The sequence below is a fragment of the Schistocerca piceifrons genome, chromosome 2 (genome assembly GCF_021461385.2).
Source record: "Schistocerca piceifrons isolate TAMUIC-IGC-003096 chromosome 2, iqSchPice1.1, whole genome shotgun sequence".
Classification (NCBI taxonomy): Eukaryota; Metazoa; Arthropoda; class Insecta; order Orthoptera; family Acrididae; genus Schistocerca; species Schistocerca piceifrons.
In genome coordinates, this window is record NC_060139.1 from 40,003,948 (window position 1) to 40,020,127 (window position 16,180).

A 16,180-nucleotide genomic window follows, 5' to 3' on the forward strand; every position below is an offset into this window, starting at 1 on the left:
TTATTACTGCCCTGACACTCATTTACGCACATATCTGCTTTCGTTCACGTTTGCTCGCCTGATGCTTGGACCCCAAAAACCACAACCCAAAGATATCGTAAATGCCGTGAGAATAACCAAGACTCAGCAAACAAAAGAATGTTCGGCTACCGGGAATCGATTCCGGGCCTCGTGGCTGAAAGCCATGTCTCCTAACAGCTTTCCATTCTTTCAGGCCGCCAGACAATCAGACTTGCAAGGCAAGCACCATAGTCACTGCCGTTTCTCGTAGTATCTCTGGAACCTGTTCCCGCGTAATTTACTTGTTTTCCCGCATGTACGAAATTGGTAGTTTTGGAATATTTAAAATGCATTGTCAGATGTGGGGTTCGAACCCACGCTCCCCTTCGGGAACCAGAGCTTAAATCTGGCGCCTTAGACCGCTCGGCCAATCTGACGCGTGGGCGCCAAATCTCTTCCACCGTCGTTTCTCGGTATATCTCCAGAGCCTGACTGCGAAATCAGCGTGTTTTTTTCTTGTGTGAAGGAAATACGTTGGTTTTAGAGTATTTAAAACGAGTTGTCAGATGTGAGGTTGCACCCCACCCTCACTTTCGGGAACCACAGCTTAAACATGGTGCCTTACACCATTGTTTTCCGTCGCCATTTGTCTTGAGTGGAACGAGCAGAACTGTAGTTATCAATATTCACACTGACGCAGAGAAAACAAAAAACGACAGAAGAGGCCGTTCCCTAGCAACGGCTACGCTGTGCATTTCGCCCTCAGGGGAAGCTAATGATAGGCTCCAGGCGAGCATCAAACTAACCAACTTAATATTGTGATACTTAGGCGCTTTCTACTTCTGGATTGGCACACACATGCTGAATCGTCTCTGGATCATCAGTAAGTACGTCACATTAGATATTTGTTTTATCGCCCTGCTGTAAATTAAAGGGCAGTTTTTCAACGGCTGTCAGTTCTGCTTCTAGCTACGCTACATCGCCCTAGCAGCACCTACGCACTGCGTTCAGATGTGCTCACCTCCGCCCTGGCGTTGAGCGCCTACAGCGCCGTCGCCTTCGGCCTCTGATGGCAGGAGGGTAGCCGACACATCAAGGCGTGGGTGGGACGCAGCACAACGCGGTGGTGGTGTAACGGTCAGCATGGTTGCTTCCCAAGCAGTTGATCCGGGTTCGATTCCCGGCCACCGCACGAAAGGTACTTTTTTCTTCTACGGGTATTCCACGTAACGAAACGCGATCTTCGAAACTGTGAACTGTCGCGGTACGAATAGTTTTCCTTCGCCCCTCGTCTCAGTCCGTGCTGCCAGGGCGCTAGTCTGCGGCTTTCGTTTCTCAGCATCGTGTGTCTCCATGTGTCGACTTGTCTCGACTTTGCTCGGCTGACGCGAAAGCTGACGCTTGGAAATGGGCATATATGTAGAGGGCAGGCGCGACAAACGACTGGGAGAGACCAAAAAACGACAAACACACGACAGAACCTTTCATTTTATTGTGGCCACAGATTCGCCCCTTAGTGTACCGAGAGGCAAGAGTGGCGTCAGCGTGCGGGACCGCATAATTATTGCTAAGCAACAACGAAGCCGAAGGAAAAATGCAAAATGAAAGAAGGCAACAGCACGTCGAGTTCCCAGCCGAGCACGCATCCATGTACTAACCACGGCCAACGATTCCTAACGCCGGTGAACAGACGAGAACCGCTGCACTACGCGCGGTGTGGCCGTTGGCGACAGTATCGCGCAACGTGTAGACACCTTACTTCTTGTGAAGATCGCTTGTTATTTACCTGGCAGTGTGTCGCTGGAGGAAGCATTGTCTTTTAGGGGAGAAAAATGAAATGGCACTTGGTGCGGTCGAATACGTGGCTTTTGTGTTCACAGCACGACGCTCTAACTTACTCAGCTATCGAGCTACGCAATGTGGCACGTCTGCAGTCCAATACCCGATCCACCGTCTCATCCACCTTTATTACTGCCCTGACACTCATTTACGCACATATCTGCTTTCGTTCACGTTTGCTCGTCTGATGCTTGGACCCCAAAAACCACAACCCAAAGATATCGTAAATGCCGTGAGAATAACCAAGACTCAGCAAACAAAAGAATGTTCGGCTACCGGGAATCGATTCCGGGCCTCGTGGCTGAAAGCCATGTCTCCTAACAGCTTTCCATTCTTTCAGGCCGCCAGACAATCAGACTTGCAAGGCAAGCACCATAGTCACTGCCGTTTCTCGTAGTATCTGTGGAACCTGTTCCCGCGTAATTTACTTGTTTTCCCGCATGTACGAAATTGGTAGTTTTGGAATATTTAAAATGCATTGTCAGATGTGGGGTTCGAACCCACGCTCCCCTTCGGGAACCAGAGCTTAAATCTGGCGCCTTAGACCGCTCGGCCAATCTGACGCGTGGGCGCCAAATCTCTTCCACCGTCGTTTCTCGGTATATCTCCAGAGCCTGACTGCGAAATTAGCGTGTTTTTTTCTTGTGTGAAGGAAATACGTTGGTTTTAGAGTATTTAAAACGAGTTGTCAGATGTGAGGTTGCACCCCACCCTCACTTTCGGGAACCACAGCTTAAACATGGTGCCTTACACCATTGTTTTCCGTCGCCATCTGTCTTGAGTGGAACGAGCAGAACTGTAGTTATCAATATTCACACTGACGCAGAGAAAACAAAAAACGACAGAAGAGGCCGTTCCCTAGCAACGGCTACGCTGTGCATTTCGCCCTCAGGGGAAGCTAATGATAGGCTCCAGGCGAGCATCAAACTAACCAACTTAATATTGTGATACTTAGGCGCTTTCTACTTCTGGATTGGCACACACATGCTGAATCGTCTCTGGATCATCAGTAAGTACGTCACATTAGATATTTGTTTTATCGCCCTGCTGTAAATTAAAGGGCAGTTTTTCAACGGCTGTCAGTTCTGCTTCTAGCTACGCTACATCGCCCTAGCAGCACCTACGCACTGCGTTCAGATGTGCTCACCTCCGCCCTGGCGTTGAGCGCCTACAGCGCCGTCGCCTTCGGCCTCTGATGGCAGGAGGGTAGCCGACACATCAAGGCGTGGGTGGGACGCAGCACAACGCGGTGGTGGTGTAACGGTCAGCATGGTTGCTTCCCAAGCAGTTGATCCGGGTTCGATTCCCGGCCACCGCACAAAAGGTACTTTTTTCTTCTACGGGTATTCCACGTAACGAAACGCGATCTTCGAAACTGTGAACTGTCGCGGTACGAATAGTTTTCCTTCGCCCCTCGTCTCAGTCCGTGCTGCCAGGGCGCTAGTCTGCGGCTTTCGTTTCTCAGCATCGTGTGTCTCCATGTGTCGACTTGTCTCGACTTTGCTCGGCTGACGCGAAAGCTGACGCTTGGAAATGGGCATATATGTAGAGGGCAGGCGCGACAAACGACTGGGAGAGACCAAAAAACGACAAACACACGACAGAACCTTTCATTTTATTGTGGCCACAGATTCGCCCCTTAGTGTACCGAGAGGCAAGAGTGGCGTCAGCGTGCGGGACCGCATAATTATTGCTAAGCAACAACGAAGCCGAAGGAAAAATGCAAAATGAAAGAAGGCAACAGCACGTCGAGTTCCCAGCCGAGCACGCATCCATGTACTAACCACGGCCAACGATTCCTAACGCCGGTGAACAGACGAGAACCGCTGCACTACGCGCGGTGTGGCCGTTGGCGACAGTATCGCGCAACGTGTAGACACCTTACTTCTTGTGAAGATCGCTTGTTATTTACCTGGCAGTGTGTCGCTGGAGGAAGCATTGTCTTTTAGGGGAGAAAAATGAAATGGCACTTGGTGCGGTCGAATACGTGGCTTTTGTGTTCACAGCACGACGCTCTAACTTACTCAGCTATCGAGCTACGCAATGTGGCACGTCTGCAGTCCAATACCCGATCCACCGTCTCATCCACCTTTATTACTGCCCTGACACTCATTTACGCACATATCTGCTTTCGTTCACGTTTGCTCGCCTGATGCTTGGACCCCAAAAACCACAACCCAAAGATATCGTAAATGCCGTGAGAATAACCAAGACTCAGCAAACAAAAGAATGTTCGGCTACCGGGAATCGATTCCGGGCCTCGTGGCTGAAAGCCATGTCTCCTAACAGCTTTCCATTCTTTCAGGCCGCCAGACAATCAGACTTGCAAGGCAAGCACCATAGTCACTGCCGTTTCTCGTAGTATCTGTGGAACCTGTTCCCGCGTAATTTACTTGTTTTCCCGCATGTACGAAATTGGTAGTTTTGGAATATTTAAAATGCATTGTCAGATGTGGGGTTCGAACCCACGCTCCCCTTCGGGAACCAGAGCTTAAATCTGGCGCCTTAGACCGCTCGGCCAATCTGACGCGTGGGCGCCAAATCTCTTCCACCGTCGTTTCTCGGTATATCTCCAGAGCCTGACTGCGAAATCAGCGTGTTTTTTTCTTGTGTGAAGGAAATACGTTGGTTTTAGAGTATTTAAAACGAGTTGTCAGATGTGAGGTTGCACCCCACCCTCACTTTCGGGAACCACAGCTTAAACATGGTGCCTTACACCATTGTTTTCCGTCGCCATCTGTCTTGAGTGGAACGAGCAGAACTGTAGTTATCAATATTCACACTGACGCAGAGAAAACAAAAAACGACAGAAGAGGCCGTTCCCTAGCAACGGCTACGCTGTGCATTTCGCCCTCAGGGGAAGCTAATGATAGGCTCCAGGCGAGCATCAAACTAACCAACTTAATATTGTGATACTTAGGCGCTTTCTACTTCTGGATTGGCACACACATGCTGAATCGTCTCTGGATCATCAGTAAGTACGTCACATTAGATATTTGTTTTATCGCCCTGCTGTAAATTAAAGGGCAGTTTTTCAACGGCTGTCAGTTCTGCTTCTAGCTACGCTACATCGCCCTAGCAGCACCTACGCACTGCGTTCAGATGTGCTCACCTCCGCCCTGGCGTTGAGCGCCTACAGCGCCGTCGCCTTCGGCCTCTGATGGCAGGAGGGTAGCCGACACATCAAGGCGTGGGTGGGACGCAGCACAACGCGGTGGTGGTGTAACGGTCAGCATGGTTGCTTCCCAAGCAGTTGATCCGGGTTCGATTCCCGGCCACCGCACGAAAGGTACTTTTTTCTTCTACGGGTATTCCACGTAACGAAACGCGATCTTCGAAACTGTGAACTGTCGCGGTACGAATAGTTTTCCTTCGCCCCTCGTCTCAGTCCGTGCTGCCAGGGCGCTAGTCTGCGGCTTTCGTTTCTCAGCATCGTGTGTCTCCATGTGTCGACTTGTCTCGACTTTGCTCGGCTGACGCGAAAGCTGACGCTTGGAAATGGGCATATATGTAGAGGGCAGGCGCGACAAACGACTGGGAGAGACCAAAAAACGACAAACACACGACAGAACCTTTCATTTTATTGTGGCCACAGATTCGCCCCTTAGTGTACCGAGAGGCAAGAGTGGCGTCAGCGTGCGGGACCGCATAATTATTGCTAAGCAACAACGAAGCCGAAGGAAAAATGCAAAATGAAAGAAGGCAACAGCACGTCGAGTTCCCAGCCGAGCACGCATCCATGTACTAACCACGGCCAACGATTCCTAACGCCGGTGAACAGACGAGAACCGCTGCACTACGCGCGGTGTGGCCGTTGGCGACAGTATCGCGCAACGTGTAGACACCTTACTTCTTGTGAAGATCGCTTGTTATTTACCTGGCAGTGTGTCGCTGGAGGAAGCATTGTCTTTTAGGGGAGAAAAATGAAATGGCACTTGGTGCGGTCGAATACGTGGCTTTTGTGTTCACAGCACGACGCTCTAACTTACTCAGCTATCGAGCTACGCAATGTGGCACGTCTGCAGTCCAATACCCGATCCACCGTCTCATCCACCTTTATTACTGCCCTGACACTCATTTACGCACATATCTGCTTTCGTTCACGTTTGCTCGTCTGATGCTTGGACCCCAAAAACCACAACCCAAAGATATCGTAAATGCCGTGAGAATAACCAAGACTCAGCAAACAAAAGAATGTTCGGCTACCGGGAATCGATTCCGGGCCTCGTGGCTGAAAGCCATGTCTCCTAACAGCTTTCCATTCTTTCAGGCCGCCAGACAATCAGACTTGCAAGGCAAGCACCATAGTCACTGCCGTTTCTCGTAGTATCTGTGGAACCTGTTCCCGCGTAATTTACTTGTTTTCCCGCATGTACGAAATTGGTAGTTTTGGAATATTTAAAATGCATTGTCAGATGTGGGGTTCGAACCCACGCTCCCCTTCGGGAACCAGAGCTTAAATCTGGCGCCTTAGACCGCTCGGCCAATCTGACGCGTGGGCGCCAAATCTCTTCCACCGTCGTTTCTCGGTATATCTCCAGAGCCTGACTGCGAAATTAGCGTGTTTTTTTCTTGTGTGAAGGAAATACGTTGGTTTTAGAGTATTTAAAACGAGTTGTCAGATGTGAGGTTGCACCCCACCCTCACTTTCGGGAACCACAGCTTAAACATGGTGCCTTACACCATTGTTTTCCGTCGCCATCTGTCTTGAGTGGAACGAGCAGAACTGTAGTTATCAATATTCACACTGACGCAGAGAAAACAAAAAACGACAGAAGAGGCCGTTCCCTAGCAACGGCTACGCTGTGCATTTCGCCCTCAGGGGAAGCTAATGATAGGCTCCAGGCGAGCATCAAACTAACCAACTTAATATTGTGATACTTAGGCGCTTTCTACTTCTGGATTGGCACACACATGCTGAATCGTCTCTGGATCATCAGTAAGTACGTCACATTAGATATTTGTTTTATCGCCCTGCTGTAAATTAAAGGGCAGTTTTTCAACGGCTGTCAGTTCTGCTTCTAGCTACGCTACATCGCCCTAGCAGCACCTACGCACTGCGTTCAGATGTGCTCACCTCCGCCCTGGCGTTGAGCGCCTACAGCGCCGTCGCCTTCGGCCTCTGATGGCAGGAGGGTAGCCGACACATCAAGGCGTGGGTGGGACGCAGCACAACGCGGTGGTGGTGTAACGGTCAGCATGGTTGCTTCCCAAGCAGTTGATCCGGGTTCGATTCCCGGCCACCGCACAAAAGGTACTTTTTTCTTCTACGGGTATTCCACGTAACGAAACGCGATCTTCGAAACTGTGAACTGTCGCGGTACGAATAGTTTTCCTTCGCCCCTCGTCTCAGTCCGTGCTGCCAGGGCGCTAGTCTGCGGCTTTCGTTTCTCAGCATCGTGTGTCTCCATGTGTCGACTTGTCTCGACTTTGCTCGGCTGACGCGAAAGCTGACGCTTGGAAATGGGCATATATGTAGAGGGCAGGCGCGACAAACGACTGGGAGAGACCAAAAAACGACAAACACACGACAGAACCTTTCATTTTATTGTGGCCACAGATTCGCCCCTTAGTGTACCGAGAGGCAAGAGTGGCGTCAGCGTGCGGGACCGCATAATTATTGCTAAGCAACAACGAAGCCGAAGGAAAAATGCAAAATGAAAGAAGGCAACAGCACGTCGAGTTCCCAGCCGAGCACGCATCCATGTACTAACCACGGCCAACGATTCCTAACGCCGGTGAACAGACGAGAACCGCTGCACTACGCGCGGTGTGGCCGTTGGCGACAGTATCGCGCAACGTGTAGACACCTTACTTCTTGTGAAGATCGCTTGTTATTTACCTGGCAGTGTGTCGCTGGAGGAAGCATTGTCTTTTAGGGGAGAAAAATGAAATGGCACTTGGTGCGGTCGAATACGTGGCTTTTGTGTTCACAGCACGACGCTCTAACTTACTCAGCTATCGAGCTACGCAATGTGGCACGTCTGCAGTCCAATACCCGATCCACCGTCTCATCCACCTTTATTACTGCCCTGACACTCATTTACGCACATATCTGCTTTCGTTCACGTTTGCTCGCCTGATGCTTGGACCCCAAAAACCACAACCCAAAGATATCGTAAATGCCGTGAGAATAACCAAGACTCAGCAAACAAAAGAATGTTCGGCTACCGGGAATCGATTCCGGGCCTCGTGGCTGAAAGCCATGTCTCCTAACAGCTTTCCATTCTTTCAGGCCGCCAGACAATCAGACTTGCAAGGCAAGCACCATAGTCACTGCCGTTTCTCGTAGTATCTCTGGAACCTGTTCCCGCGTAATTTACTTGTTTTCCCGCATGTACGAAATTGGTAGTTTTGGAATATTTAAAATGCATTGTCAGATGTGGGGTTCGAACCCACGCTCCCCTTCGGGAACCAGAGCTTAAATCTGGCGCCTTAGACCGCTCGGCCAATCTGACGCGTGGGCGCCAAATCTCTTCCACCGTCGTTTCTCGGTATATCTCCAGAGCCTGACTGCGAAATCAGCGTGTTTTTTTCTTGTGTGAAGGAAATACGTTGGTTTTAGAGTATTTAAAACGAGTTGTCAGATGTGAGGTTGCACCCCACCCTCACTTTCGGGAACCACAGCTTAAACATGGTGCCTTACACCATTGTTTTCCGTCGCCATCTGTCTTGAGTGGAACGAGCAGAACTGTAGTTATCAATATTCACACTGACGCAGAGAAAACAAAAAACGACAGAAGAGGCCGTTCCCTAGCAACGGCTACGCTGTGCATTTCGCCCTCAGGGGAAGCTAATGATAGGCTCCAGGCGAGCATCAAACTAACCAACTTAATATTGTGATACTTAGGCGCTTTCTACTTCTGGATTGGCACACACATGCTGAATCGTCTCTGGATCATCAGTAAGTACGTCACATTAGATATTTGTTTTATCGCCCTGCTGTAAATTAAAGGGCAGTTTTTCAACGGCTGTCAGTTCTGCTTCTAGCTACGCTACATCGCCCTAGCAGCACCTACGCACTGCGTTCAGATGTGCTCACCTCCGCCCTGGCGTTGAGCGCCTACAGCGCCGTCGCCTTCGGCCTCTGATGGCAGGAGGGTAGCCGACACATCAAGGCGTGGGTGGGACGCAGCACAACGCGGTGGTGGTGTAACGGTCAGCATGGTTGCTTCCCAAGCAGTTGATCCGGGTTCGATTCCCGGCCACCGCACGAAAGGTACTTTTTTCTTCTACGGGTATTCCACGTAACGAAACGCGATCTTCGAAACTGTGAACTGTCGCGGTACGAATAGTTTTCCTTCGCCCCTCGTCTCAGTCCGTGCTGCCAGGGCGCTAGTCTGCGGCTTTCGTTTCTCAGCATCGTGTGTCTCCATGTGTCGACTTGTCTCGACTTTGCTCGGCTGACGCGAAAGCTGACGCTTGGAAATGGGCATATATGTAGAGGGCAGGCGCGACAAACGACTGGGAGAGACCAAAAAACGACAAACACACGACAGAACCTTTCATTTTATTGTGGCCACAGATTCGCCCCTTAGTGTACCGAGAGGCAAGAGTGGCGTCAGCGTGCGGGACCGCATAATTATTGCTAAGCAACAACGAAGCCGAAGGAAAAATGCAAAATGAAAGAAGGCAACAGCACGTCGAGTTCCCAGCCGAGCACGCATCCATGTACTAACCACGGCCAACGATTCCTAACGCCGGTGAACAGACGAGAACCGCTGCACTACGCGCGGTGTGGCCGTTGGCGACAGTATCGCGCAACGTGTAGACACCTTACTTCTTGTGAAGATCGCTTGTTATTTACCTGGCAGTGTGTCGCTGGAGGAAGCATTGTCTTTTAGGGGAGAAAAATGAAATGGCACTTGGTGCGGTCGAATACGTGGCTTTTGTGTTCACAGCACGACGCTCTAACTTACTCAGCTATCGAGCTACGCAATGTGGCACGTCTGCAGTCCAATACCCGATCCACCGTCTCATCCACCTTTATTACTGCCCTGACACTCATTTACGCACATATCTGCTTTCGTTCACGTTTGCTCGCCTGATGCTTGGACCCCAAAAACCACAACCCAAAGATATCGTAAATGCCGTGAGAATAACCAAGACTCAGCAAACAAAAGAATGTTCGGCTACCGGGAATCGATTCCGGGCCTCGTGGCTGAAAGCCATGTCTCCTAACAGCTTTCCATTCTTTCAGGCCGCCAGACAATCAGACTTGCAAGGCAAGCACCATAGTCACTGCCGTTTCTCGTAGTATCTGTGGAACCTGTTCCCGCGTAATTTACTTGTTTTCCCGCATGTACGAAATTGGTAGTTTTGGAATATTTAAAATGCATTGTCAGATGTGGGGTTCGAACCCACGCTCCCCTTCGGGAACCAGAGCTTAAATCTGGCGCCTTAGACCGCTCGGCCAATCTGACGCGTGGGCGCCAAATCTCTTCCACCGTCGTTTCTCGGTATATCTCCAGAGCCTGACTGCGAAATTAGCGTGTTTTTTTCTTGTGTGAAGGAAATACGTTGGTTTTAGAGTATTTAAAACGAGTTGTCAGATGTGAGGTTGCACCCCACCCTCACTTTCGGGAACCACAGCTTAAACATGGTGCCTTACACCATTGTTTTCCGTCGCCATCTGTCTTGAGTGGAACGAGCAGAACTGTAGTTATCAATATTCACACTGACGCAGAGAAAACAAAAAACGACAGAAGAGGCCGTTCCCTAGCAACGGCTACGCTGTGCATTTCGCCCTCAGGGGAAGCTAATGATAGGCTCCAGGCGAGCATCAAACTAACCAACTTAATATTGTGATACTTAGGCGCTTTCTACTTCTGGATTGGCACACACATGCTGAATCGTCTCTGGATCATCAGTAAGTACGTCACATTAGATATTTGTTTTATCGCCCTGCTGTAAATTAAAGGGCAGTTTTTCAACGGCTGTCAGTTCTGCTTCTAGCTACGCTACATCGCCCTAGCAGCACCTACGCACTGCGTTCAGATGTGCTCACCTCCGCCCTGGCGTTGAGCGCCTACAGCGCCGTCGCCTTCGGCCTCTGATGGCAGGAGGGTAGCCGACACATCAAGGCGTGGGTGGGACGCAGCACAACGCGGTGGTGGTGTAACGGTCAGCATGGTTGCTTCCCAAGCAGTTGATCCGGGTTCGATTCCCGGCCACCGCACAAAAGGTACTTTTTTCTTCTACGGGTATTCCACGTAACGAAACGCGATCTTCGAAACTGTGAACTGTCGCGGTACGAATAGTTTTCCTTCGCCCCTCGTCTCAGTCCGTGCTGCCAGGGCGCTAGTCTGCGGCTTTCGTTTCTCAGCATCGTGTGTCTCCATGTGTCGACTTGTCTCGACTTTGCTCGGCTGACGCGAAAGCTGACGCTTGGAAATGGGCATATATGTAGAGGGCAGGCGCGACAAACGACTGGGAGAGACCAAAAAACGACAAACACACGACAGAACCTTTCATTTTATTGTGGCCACAGATTCGCCCCTTAGTGTACCGAGAGGCAAGAGTGGCGTCAGCGTGCGGGACCGCATAATTATTGCTAAGCAACAACGAAGCCGAAGGAAAAATGCAAAATGAAAGAAGGCAACAGCACGTCGAGTTCCCAGCCGAGCACGCATCCATGTACTAACCACGGCCAACGATTCCTAACGCCGGTGAACAGACGAGAACCGCTGCACTACGCGCGGTGTGGCCGTTGGCGACAGTATCGCGCAACGTGTAGACACCTTACTTCTTGTGAAGATCGCTTGTTATTTACCTGGCAGTGTGTCGCTGGAGGAAGCATTGTCTTTTAGGGGAGAAAAATGAAATGGCACTTGGTGCGGTCGAATACGTGGCTTTTGTGTTCACAGCACGACGCTCTAACTTACTCAGCTATCGAGCTACGCAATGTGGCACGTCTGCAGTCCAATACCCGATCCACCGTCTCATCCACCTTTATTACTGCCCTGACACTCATTTACGCACATATCTGCTTTCGTTCACGTTTGCTCGCCTGATGCTTGGACCCCAAAAACCACAACCCAAAGATATCGTAAATGCCGTGAGAATAACCAAGACTCAGCAAACAAAAGAATGTTCGGCTACCGGGAATCGATTCCGGGCCTCGTGGCTGAAAGCCATGTCTCCTAACAGCTTTCCATTCTTTCAGGCCGCCAGACAATCAGACTTGCAAGGCAAGCACCATAGTCACTGCCGTTTCTCGTAGTATCTCTGGAACCTGTTCCCGCGTAATTTACTTGTTTTCCCGCATGTACGAAATTGGTAGTTTTGGAATATTTAAAATGCATTGTCAGATGTGGGGTTCGAACCCACGCTCCCCTTCGGGAACCAGAGCTTAAATCTGGCGCCTTAGACCGCTCGGCCAATCTGACGCGTGGGCGCCAAATCTCTTCCACCGTCGTTTCTCGGTATATCTCCAGAGCCTGACTGCGAAATCAGCGTGTTTTTTTCTTGTGTGAAGGAAATACGTTGGTTTTAGAGTATTTAAAACGAGTTGTCAGATGTGAGGTTGCACCCCACCCTCACTTTCGGGAACCACAGCTTAAACATGGTGCCTTACACCATTGTTTTCCGTCGCCATCTGTCTTGAGTGGAACGAGCAGAACTGTAGTTATCAATATTCACACTGACGCAGAGAAAACAAAAAACGACAGAAGAGGCCGTTCCCTAGCAACGGCTACGCTGTGCATTTCGCCCTCAGGGGAAGCTAATGATAGGCTCCAGGCGAGCATCAAACTAACCAACTTAATATTGTGATACTTAGGCGCTTTCTACTTCTGGATTGGCACACACATGCTGAATCGTCTCTGGATCATCAGTAAGTACGTCACATTAGATATTTGTTTTATCGCCCTGCTGTAAATTAAAGGGCAGTTTTTCAACGGCTGTCAGTTCTGCTTCTAGCTACGCTACATCGCCCTAGCAGCACCTACGCACTGCGTTCAGATGTGCTCACCTCCGCCCTGGCGTTGAGCGCCTACAGCGCCGTCGCCTTCGGCCTCTGATGGCAGGAGGGTAGCCGACACATCAAGGCGTGGGTGGGACGCAGCACAACGCGGTGGTGGTGTAACGGTCAGCATGGTTGCTTCCCAAGCAGTTGATCCGGGTTCGATTCCCGGCCACCGCACGAAAGGTACTTTTTTCTTCTACGGGTATTCCACGTAACGAAACGCGATCTTCGAAACTGTGAACTGTCGCGGTACGAATAGTTTTCCTTCGCCCCTCGTCTCAGTCCGTGCTGCCAGGGCGCTAGTCTGCGGCTTTCGTTTCTCAGCATCGTGTGTCTCCATGTGTCGACTTGTCTCGACTTTGCTCGGCTGACGCGAAAGCTGACGCTTGGAAATGGGCATATATGTAGAGGGCAGGCGCGACAAACGACTGGGAGAGACCAAAAAACGACAAACACACGACAGAACCTTTCATTTTATTGTGGCCACAGATTCGCCCCTTAGTGTACCGAGAGGCAAGAGTGGCGTCAGCGTGCGGGACCGCATAATTATTGCTAAGCAACAACGAAGCCGAAGGAAAAATGCAAAATGAAAGAAGGCAACAGCACGTCGAGTTCCCAGCCGAGCACGCATCCATGTACTAACCACGGCCAACGATTCCTAACGCCGGTGAACAGACGAGAACCGCTGCACTACGCGCAGTGTGGCCGTTGGCGACAGTATCGCGCAACGTGTAGACACCTTACTTCTTGTGAAGATCGCTTGTTATTTACCTGGCAGTGTGTCGCTGGAGGAAGCATTGTCTTTTAGGGGAGAAAAATGAAATGGCACTTGGTGCGGTCGAATACGTGGCTTTTGTGTTCACAGCACGACGCTCTAACTTACTCAGCTATCGAGCTACGCAATGTGGCACGTCTGCAGTCCAATACCCGATCCACCGTCTCATCCACCTTTATTACTGCCCTGACACTCATTTACGCACATATCTGCTTTCGTTCACGTTTGCTCGCCTGATGCTTGGACCCCAAAAACCACAACCCAAAGATATCGTAAATGCCGTGAGAATAACCAAGACTCAGCAAACAAAAGAATGTTCGGCTACCGGGAATCGATTCCGGGCCTCGTGGCTGAAAGCCATGTCTCCTAACAGCTTTCCATTCTTTCAGGCCGCCAGACAATCAGACTTGCAAGGCAAGCACCATAGTCACTGCCGTTTCTCGTAGTATCTGTGGAACCTGTTCCCGCGTAATTTACTTGTTTTCCCGCATGTACGAAATTGGTAGTTTTGGAATATTTAAAATGCATTGTCAGATGTGGGGTTCGAACCCACGCTCCCCTTCGGGAACCAGAGCTTAAATCTGGCGCCTTAGACCGCTCGGCCAATCTGACGCGTGGGCGCCAAATCTCTTCCACCGTCGTTTCTCGGTATATCTCCAGAGCCTGACTGCGAAATTAGCGTGTTTTTTTCTTGTGTGAAGGAAATACGTTGGTTTTAGAGTATTTAAAACGAGTTGTCAGATGTGAGGTTGCACCCCACCCTCACTTTCGGGAACCACAGCTTAAACATGGTGCCTTACACCATTGTTTTCCGTCGCCATCTGTCTTGAGTGGAACGAGCAGAACTGTAGTTATCAATATTCACACTGACGCAGAGAAAACAAAAAACGACAGAAGAGGCCGTTCCCTAGCAACGGCTACGCTGTGCATTTCGCCCTCAGGGGAAGCTAATGATAGGCTCCAGGCGAGCATCAAACTAACCAACTTAATATTGTGATACTTAGGCGCTTTCTACTTCTGGATTGGCACACACATGCTGAATCGTCTCTGGATCATCAGTAAGTACGTCACATTAGATATTTGTTTTATCGCCCTGCTGTAAATTAAAGGGCAGTTTTTCAACGGCTGTCAGTTCTGCTTCTAGCTACGCTACATCGCCCTAGCAGCACCTACGCACTGCGTTCAGATGTGCTCACCTCCGCCCTGGCGTTGAGCGCCTACAGCGCCGTCGCCTTCGGCCTCTGATGGCAGGAGGGTAGCCGACACATCAAGGCGTGGGTGGGACGCAGCACAACGCGGTGGTGGTGTAACGGTCAGCATGGTTGCTTCCCAAGCAGTTGATCCGGGTTCGATTCCCGGCCACCGCACGAAAGGTACTTTTTTCTTCTACGGGTATTCCACGTAACGAAACGCGATCTTCGAAACTGTGAACTGTCGCGGTACGAATAGTTTTCCTTCGCCCCTCGTCTCAGTCCGTGCTGCCAGGGCGCTAGTCTGCGGCTTTCGTTTCTCAGCATCGTGTGTCTCCATGTGTCGACTTGTCTCGACTTTGCTCGGCTGACGCGAAAGCTGACGCTTGGAAATGGGCATATATGTAGAGGGCAGGCGCGACAAACGACTGGGAGAGACCAAAAAACGACAAACACACGACAGAACCTTTCATTTTATTGTGGCCACAGATTCGCCCCTTAGTGTACCGAGAGGCAAGAGTGGCGTCAGCGTGCGGGACCGCATAATTATTGCTAAGCAACAACGAAGCCGAAGGAAAAATGCAAAATGAAAGAAGGCAACAGCACGTCGAGTTCCCAGCCGAGCACGCATCCATGTACTAACCACGGCCAACGATTCCTAACGCCGGTGAACAGACGAGAACCGCTGCACTACGCGCAGTGTGGCCGTTGGCGACAGTATCGCGCAACGTGTAGACACCTTACTTCTTGTGAAGATCGCTTGTTATTTACCTGGCAGTGTGTCGCTGGAGGAAGCATTGTCTTTTAGGGGAGAAAAATGAAATGGCACTTGGTGCGGTCGAATACGTGGCTTTTGTGTTCACAGCACGACGCTCTAACTTACTCAGCTATCGAGCTACGCAATGTGGCACGTCTGCAGTCCAATACCCGATCCACCGTCTCATCCACCTTTATTACTGCCCTGACACTCATTTACGCACATATCTGCTTTCGTTCACGTTTGCTCGCCTGATGCTTGGACCCCAAAAACCACAACCCAAAGATATCGTAAATGCCGTGAGAATAACCAAGACTCAGCAAACAAAAGAATGTTCGGCTACCGGGAATCGATTCCGGGCCTCGTGGCTGAAAGCCATGTCTCCTAACAGCTTTCCATTCTTTCAGGCCGCCAGACAATCAGACTTGCAAGGCAAGCACCATAGTCACTGCCGTTTCTCGTAGTATCTGTGGAACCTGTTCCCGCGTAATTTACTTGTTTTCCCGCATGTACGAAATTGGTAGTTTTGGAATATTTAAAATGCATTGTCAGATGTGGGGTTCGAACCCACGCTCCCCTTCGGGAACCAGAGCTTAAATCTGGCGCCTTAGACCGCTCGGCCAATCTGACGCGTGGGCGCCAAATCTCTTCCA

General features: G+C 50.5%; 17 non-coding genes across 17 annotated transcripts; 8 read left to right on the top strand and 9 right to left on the bottom strand.

Moving 5' to 3' along the window:
- Nucleotides 1–353: 353 nt before the first annotated feature.
- Trnal-uaa lies at nt 354–437 on the bottom strand. Its single transcript has one exon. It is a non-coding gene; the product is annotated as a tRNA-Leu (tRNA).
- A 683-nt stretch (nt 438–1,120) lies between these two features.
- Trnag-ccc lies at nt 1,121–1,192 on the top strand. The gene has a single exon. It is a non-coding gene; the product is annotated as a tRNA-Gly (tRNA).
- A 1,126-nt stretch (nt 1,193–2,318) lies between these two features.
- Nucleotides 2,319–2,402, bottom strand: Trnal-uaa. The gene has a single exon. It is a non-coding gene; the product is annotated as a tRNA-Leu (tRNA).
- A 683-nt stretch (nt 2,403–3,085) lies between these two features.
- Trnag-ccc lies at nt 3,086–3,157 on the top strand. The gene has a single exon. It is a non-coding gene; the product is annotated as a tRNA-Gly (tRNA).
- Nucleotides 3,158–4,283: 1,126 nt separating this feature from the next.
- Trnal-uaa lies at nt 4,284–4,367 on the bottom strand. Its single transcript has one exon. It is a non-coding gene; the product is annotated as a tRNA-Leu (tRNA).
- A 683-nt stretch (nt 4,368–5,050) lies between these two features.
- Trnag-ccc lies at nt 5,051–5,122 on the top strand. The gene has a single exon. It is a non-coding gene; the product is annotated as a tRNA-Gly (tRNA).
- A 1,126-nt stretch (nt 5,123–6,248) lies between these two features.
- Trnal-uaa lies at nt 6,249–6,332 on the bottom strand. Its single transcript has one exon. It is a non-coding gene; the product is annotated as a tRNA-Leu (tRNA).
- A 683-nt stretch (nt 6,333–7,015) lies between these two features.
- On the top strand, nt 7,016–7,087 carry Trnag-ccc. Its single transcript has one exon. It is a non-coding gene; the product is annotated as a tRNA-Gly (tRNA).
- A 1,126-nt stretch (nt 7,088–8,213) lies between these two features.
- On the bottom strand, nt 8,214–8,297 carry Trnal-uaa. Its single transcript has one exon. It is a non-coding gene; the product is annotated as a tRNA-Leu (tRNA).
- A 683-nt stretch (nt 8,298–8,980) lies between these two features.
- Trnag-ccc lies at nt 8,981–9,052 on the top strand. The gene has a single exon. It is a non-coding gene; the product is annotated as a tRNA-Gly (tRNA).
- A 1,126-nt stretch (nt 9,053–10,178) lies between these two features.
- Nucleotides 10,179–10,262, bottom strand: Trnal-uaa. Its single transcript has one exon. It is a non-coding gene; the product is annotated as a tRNA-Leu (tRNA).
- Nucleotides 10,263–10,945: 683 nt separating this feature from the next.
- Trnag-ccc lies at nt 10,946–11,017 on the top strand. The gene has a single exon. It is a non-coding gene; the product is annotated as a tRNA-Gly (tRNA).
- Nucleotides 11,018–12,143: 1,126 nt separating this feature from the next.
- On the bottom strand, nt 12,144–12,227 carry Trnal-uaa. Its single transcript has one exon. It is a non-coding gene; the product is annotated as a tRNA-Leu (tRNA).
- Nucleotides 12,228–12,910: 683 nt separating this feature from the next.
- Trnag-ccc lies at nt 12,911–12,982 on the top strand. The gene has a single exon. It is a non-coding gene; the product is annotated as a tRNA-Gly (tRNA).
- Nucleotides 12,983–14,108: 1,126 nt separating this feature from the next.
- Nucleotides 14,109–14,192, bottom strand: Trnal-uaa. The gene has a single exon. It is a non-coding gene; the product is annotated as a tRNA-Leu (tRNA).
- A 683-nt stretch (nt 14,193–14,875) lies between these two features.
- Trnag-ccc lies at nt 14,876–14,947 on the top strand. Its single transcript has one exon. It is a non-coding gene; the product is annotated as a tRNA-Gly (tRNA).
- Nucleotides 14,948–16,073: 1,126 nt separating this feature from the next.
- On the bottom strand, nt 16,074–16,157 carry Trnal-uaa. Its single transcript has one exon. It is a non-coding gene; the product is annotated as a tRNA-Leu (tRNA).
- Nucleotides 16,158–16,180: the final 23 nt, after the last annotated feature.